The sequence below is a fragment of the Pseudonaja textilis genome, chromosome 3 (genome assembly GCF_049901715.1).
Source record: "Pseudonaja textilis isolate UNSWEBS1 chromosome 3, rPseTex1.2, whole genome shotgun sequence".
In the NCBI taxonomy this organism is placed as follows: Eukaryota; Metazoa; Chordata; class Lepidosauria; order Squamata; family Elapidae; genus Pseudonaja; species Pseudonaja textilis.
Genome location: NC_141992.1, coordinates 144,302,365 through 144,309,202, shown reverse-complemented (window position 1 = coordinate 144,309,202; position 6,838 = coordinate 144,302,365).

The window sequence follows — 6,838 nt, the reverse complement described above, 5'->3', positions numbered from 1 at the left end:
TGATTTGGGAAATTCAAATAAATAACTGTAATAAGTTGAATAATTTGTTACTCTTGTTTATATCTGCTTTTAGGTTACTTTCAAAGACGCGCCACCCAGCCCTTAAGAAATGTCCCATTTGATAAAAACATAACATAAAAATTGAAATGATCTTCACAAAACAGCCACAAAACCGCTAGAGCTTATTTGAATACCCCTAGAATAATGCGACTAGCAAATAAGACACCAGACAAATGAGTTAAGCTGGTTCTTCTTCAGACGTCGCTGTTACTACTAATGTAGAGTGCTAGCTTGGTCAACTGTAGTGGCTAAAGCACCAGGTGGAAACTCAGAGACTGTGAGTTCTAGGAACAAAGCTAGCAGGATGACTTTGGCCCAGTCACTCTCTCAGCTCTACAAATAAGGTTGGCAACATTAAAGCACTTCTGCAATCTTGTCAAGAAAATTGCTGGGACTAGTCCAGGCAGTTCCCAGGAGGCAAGACTAACTTGAAGGTGTGTATATGCACATACATACATACAGTATAATATTTAGTATAACAATTACTTGTGTAAGGTCATCTGGGGGCCACATAGGGGCCATAGATTGCCCACTCCAATATCTGGAGTCACGTTCCCCCCATTTTCACAGTATGTCTCTGTGAGTCTTACTTTTTTTTTTAATCTACTCTCTTTATGGGCTCACTAATTTTTACTTTTCTGTTATCTGGTGTTCGCCAGGATTCCTGCAGCCCAAATACAGTCCAGACGGTTCTCAACTTATGACCACAACTGAACTCAAAATATCAGTTGTTAAGACAGTCAAGTAAACTTTGCCCCGTTTTATGATCTTTCTTGCCACCGTTAAGCGAATCACTGCAGTTGTTAAGTTAGTAACACAGTTGTTAAATGAATCTGACTTCCCCATTGACTTTGCTTGTCAGAAGATCCCAAAAGGTGACCACATGACCTCGAGATACGGCAACCATCACAAATGCATGCCAGTTGCCAAGTGTCTGAATTTTGATCATGTGACCCTGGGGATACTGCTAGAGTTGCAAGTGCAAAAAAGCAGCCATGAGCTTTTTCAGTGCTGTTGTAACTTCAAATGGTCCCTAAACGGGCGTGGGATTCAACATTTTTAACAACCGGTTCTGTGGGCGTGGCTTAGTTGGTGGGTGTGGCTTGGTGGTCATGTTATTGGCTGGGCGTGGCCAACTCTTATCACTCATATCAAGGCACACATCTCCTCGCCTGGCCTCTCATGACTGTGGGGATGCTGCAACAGTCCTAAGTATGAAAAATGGTCATAAGTCACTTTTTTCAGTGCCATTGTAACTTTGAATGGTCACTCCACACAAGCAAAGTACCAGCAAAGGAGGGGGAAAAAAACTCCAGAGAAGTTCCTGAGACAGGAAGTTTAGTCCTGCCAAGAGTGTAATAAGGGTTAACGGAGAGGCAGTTTCTGTAAGCGACACCAGAATGTTTCCTTCCTGCCTTCCTTACAGGATTAGGCCAGTAATTTCTTCTAACAACTGGTTCTCCAAACTGCTTAGAATGTTAACAACCGGTTCTAGCAAATAGATGTGAACTGGTAGAATCCCACCCCTGTCCCTAAACAAAAAAGTATATATCTAGATGGCACACTAAAAAGCAGAGACATCATCCTGCCAACAAAAGTGCGTATAGTCAAGGCTATGGTTTCCCCAGTTGCAATGGTATGGCTGTGAACATTAGACCATAAGGAAGGTTGAGTGCCAAAGAATTGAGGCCTTTGAACTATGGTGCTGGAGAAGACTCCTGAGAGTCCCTTGGACTGCAAGATGATCAAACCGGTCAGTCCTAGAGAAGATCAACCCTGACTGCTCTTTAGAAGGCCAAATCCTGAAGTTGAAACTCCAATACTTTGGCCACCTAATGAGAAGGAAGGACTCACTGGAGAAGAGCCTAATGCTGGGAACAACTGAGGGCAATAGAAGAATGGACGACAGAGAATGAGGTGGATGGATGGAGTCACTGAAGCAGAAATCGTGAGCTTAAATGGACTCTGGGAGGATGGTAGAGGACAGGAAGGCCTGAAGGAACGTTATCCATGGGGTCACAATGGGGCGGACACGACTTCGCAACTAACAACAAAAAGTAAATCAAGGACTACCTGTAGCCCTACTGATGGGATTCACAAAGTGGGATGAAAAGTTAAAAGCTCACTGCCCTCTCCTTTTAATAGTACATTTTGCTACTCACTACCAGACTACTGGACTAACTTATTCAAGCTATTGGGGAAATTGTCATCCATAAAAGGCCGTTTCTGCCTTACTGCCAGGAGTGAGTTAAAATAGATTTTTTTTTCAGGCCTTTCTAAACTTTGCAGAAGGTAAACAGGAAAAAGACCAGAGGCTAAATCAAACAGAACTCAATAACGGCAGATAAGATGAATGTGCCTTAGCAGAGATGAACAGATCGGATCATGAGGAGAGGGCCTTGTCCTCAGGTTGCATCCGATCTCGGTGCAATTTTTTCTCCCTTACTTTTTTGTCAATTGAAATTAATGGGGCAGTAAATAGGAGAGTGCGAAGAAACTCCAAATACTAAAATCACTCTTGGGAAGCTATTTCAGCTTACTGCCTCGAAGGAAAATTATTGATCCGTCTCATCATTCAAATGCTGAACCATCATTTGGATGGAGTTTCCTCCAGGAAGACGGCTGACCAAGGCCAGGACTATTAAAATCCAATCACGACTAGAGATGGCAATAAAACAGAAAACCCTCGCCTTTTGTTGCCATCAAGCACTCCTCTGAATTTGTGCAGATCAGATCTGGCAGACCTTTCACTTGGGGCAGTGGGCACCAGGAGAAAAAGAGAAACAGAGAGAAAAAGAAGAAGATCGGGGGGAAGAGAGCATTTTAAAGAGAAACAAGAGAAGCCCATTCACATAACTGAAACCCACTTCCCATCACAAACTTGGAGCCCCCAAATAGATCAACCAGATCCAAGCACTTTATTTATATAGCATAAACTAAGCATAAATTAAAACAAAACCGCATTTTTAAATGCTTTTAGAGGCTTTCCTGAGGGCAGATGGATCTGTTTGTGCTGGTATTAGAATTCCTTTGCTGCAGGAATGGAACTTGCTAAAATCTATTTTGTGCATTAAGTATTCCACAACAGTCCCTTGTGTCTAAAAATTAGTAGTTGAGGGAGGGAGGGAGATGAAACCTAAAGAGTAAAAAAATGTTATGGATGAGGCAAAAGACTTAAAATCTTTCCTTTGGCAGGAGGAACAGAACACAAAAGCTCCACTATTCATCCTCCATATGCCCTAGAGGCTGAAACAGTACTATAAATGACTCTTCTCTATTCCCTTCCCCATGGGTAGGGTCTTTTACTAACCTCTTCACCCCCTTTCATTCCTTGTTTTCATTTGCAGTCAGCATGCTTACTCAGCATCATACTCCTTAACAGAATAAGCCTTTAAGGGGGGTGTGGGGGGAGAAATGAAATAAAAACGCAAATGTTGCAAAATCAATGCAAATAAACACAAGAAGAGATACCTGGGGGTGTGTGTGAAAAGTTCTTTTACCAAACTTTAGCTATATCAGAATGGGCATACGTGTGTCATGTGCTGATCGGGATTCTCTTCCCTCTCCTTTTTTTCTGCTTTTTTCACTTTCTGAGTTCTTTCTCCTGCTTCCTCCCTGCTTAGCGGGACCGGCAAGGCAGACAAATCACCTTCCACAAGGAGTTTGAACGGAGAGCTTGCAGAAACTTCTGAAATTCGGGTGGAGGATCGCAAGACCTTAGCTAGAGTGCCACAGGCTAGGTGTACTACACAAAATCCAATTGTTGGCGTGATTCAGAAAATCGGTCTCAGCTTGGACTTAAAACTGAATTGCTGAATTGAGTTGGTTCAATTCAGATTTCCAAATCGATTCAGGAAAGCGTCTCTTTGCATGTGCAGACACATCCAAATCAATTCAGAGGTATCTGATTCAAACCAACTACTCAATCGGATTGGCTAGTAGATTAATTTCAGAGATGCATCTCTGATTCATTTTTGAAAAGAATGATTTGAACATTTGCCTAACTTTAGTTTTTTTTTTCCTTCCGTCGATTGAGTCCAATTTCCAGAGACTGCCTCTACAAATCCCTGAAGCTTTCTTGACAAGGTTTTCAGAAGTGATTTGCCATTGCTTCCTTCCTAGGGCTGAAAGAATGTGACTGGCCAAAGGTCACCCAATTTCCTTTTTGCCTAAGGCAGGACTACAAACCATGGTCTTCTAGTTCCTAGTCCGCTACCTCAATCACTACATCAAAACTGATTCTTGTTCAACTCTATTGTCCATAGCTAATCTACAGCAATCAAACTGGTCTTAGAATCATAGGCATTCTTGAGAAATCTACTGTACATTGTCCCTATTCATTCCACATCTTATACCTTCACATTCTCCATGCAAATAAACTCTTGTTATATGCTTGCAATATTCCTTCAGCCAAAATGCTACAGATACTAGTCAAATCATTTCTCATTACTATATCTGAATCTATCAAAAGTTATAATCTATTGAATGATATATGCAGTCTAATTTGCCTTACAGGTAAGAGAAAGGGAGATATACAGATGTCCTGTCCCCTCAAGTATGAGGATTTACACAACTTCTTCTGCCATCCCTTCTCTGTTTTTACACAATGTATACATACTGCCTCCTGGTGGTAATTCATTGTTTGAAGCAATCCCAACTTCTACACAGACTTTAATTTTTCCTTATCCCACATAATAGCTGAATTCATTAAACAATACACACTGAATTCATGACTTCTTGAATATGCCATGGTTACTGGGTTTATATAGCAAACTAAGCCAAAACCAAACCACTTTATTGTCTAGTAAAACATGAATCTAGGAGACATGTTATTTTGGGGTTCCATTCTTCAAAGCTGTCTTGGTCTTCCTCATCAAAGTAGTATTCTTTTATATTAGCTTGCTCTTGAATTTTGCTGCTTTTGGCACATCTGCATGGCCGAAATGATAGCTGGCATGATAGTAACACAGAAATTTGTCATACAAATTAAAAATATCTATTCTCCATCTTTCTGACTGTGTTGTGGTGCACAGTCAGCAACCAACAAGTTAATGAGATTGAGATTGTCAGAAGTTTGCAAATTAATGGCCTTTGGGGGGGAACGCTCTAAAAACTGGCCTTTTCCTGAAATATAATGATTAGCTTATGCAACAAGACAGGTGGCATTTGAAATGAGCATACAGGTCAGTTGATCTAACTGTTCAAAATGCTATGTATTAGGGTCTTTGAAATTTTGGTTTTTCTCGTAACATATATTTGGAATAAATTAATCTTTTTTCACACCTAGAACATTTACAAATGCACTGGGAAGCAGTTTTTGATGCATTTTACCATCTAGATATTTCTCCCAGCCAAATTGAAACATCATAAAGCTTGGCAATTGCTTGAACATATCACCTGTGTACTACAAGCTCTATCTTTATTATGCTAATTTGCCTTCTTCCTAAATAAGAAGCAAGAGCCGTTTTCTAGGAATTCTGTCTCATAATCACAAATCGCAAATTTATAGGTATTAACACTAATGGTTGTAGTAGCATTCCTAAATGTTGCATGTTTCTGTAGAGCTTTCTAAAAATAATTGAAATTGTAATAAACCTGGGCATCTTCTTAATTCTTGGGATCAAAAGTTGGAGAATTTTCAAATGTGTACTTTACTGAAACATTCAAATCAATGTGTGCAAGGTAACCTCTAAAGTCAATATAAAACACACACTTGGATAACTTTGAGGTAGGGGATAAATGTGATCATTAGAATGTTTGGAAAAGCAGAATGTTTAGGTTAGCTGAATGGGAACAGGTTATTGAAGACTGAGTGGTGTTAAAAGTGGTGTTAAATGGTATTAAAGGACATCTTCACTGAAGCAACAAAGTGACTTTTGAAAAATTTAGGTTTCCACAAAATAATCCATCCAGGCCCTTTTAAAACTCTTGCTTGGCATTCTGAATATTTACTTGGAAGATTTCTCTATACTCCTTGCAGCATTTTCTACAGGTTTCTTTCCTATGGGTAATATATCTGGATCTATCATTAACCTGATTCTCAGAAGTGACTGACAATCATTCCTAGAAAGCAGAAATGGATACCATCACCCTCCATCAATCTTCCATTCATTTTGAAAGCCATCCTCATACACATTTTCTCTGCTTCAGTTCAGAAGTTTCCTCTCTGAGTTGACTTAAATGTTCGTACAGAATCTGTTTGCACTGCTATGCTTTCATTTTACTGCAACCTAACCTCAGGAGTTTATTGGCTACTATATAGAGGAAAGACACCACCCCCCCCAACTGAATTATATTAGTTTGGGTATCTTTCAACCTTCTCTTTTATTCTAACCATTGAAGTAATATAATCAATAAAACTGAAAGACCTTGGAGAGGGGATTTCTGGACTAACTACATCCCGTGATCTATTTATCTTCATAGGCAGCGGGGGAAATGATGAAACGAATTATGCTCTTCTTATATTTGGAAGCTAATATAAAGAGTCAAGTTTTTTGTTTGTGACGTCATGGTTTATGTTTTACCATTTTGGTTAAGGAATGGACACCTATGATGTTCATATTCAGCAAGGATGTCAGCAGCTTCTAATGGTCTCGCCTTTGGTGTTGCTTTAGCACAGTGCGGAAACCTGCTACTGTGTTTTAATCAACCAGATGTGGCTAAAACAATTCCTGCTACTGAGCCCTATTTCATCATGTACTCTCTTCTCTACCTCCAAATGCCATGGATTTAAAGACATTCATGCGTTTGAAAATCAGTCATCACTAACAGAGCAAAC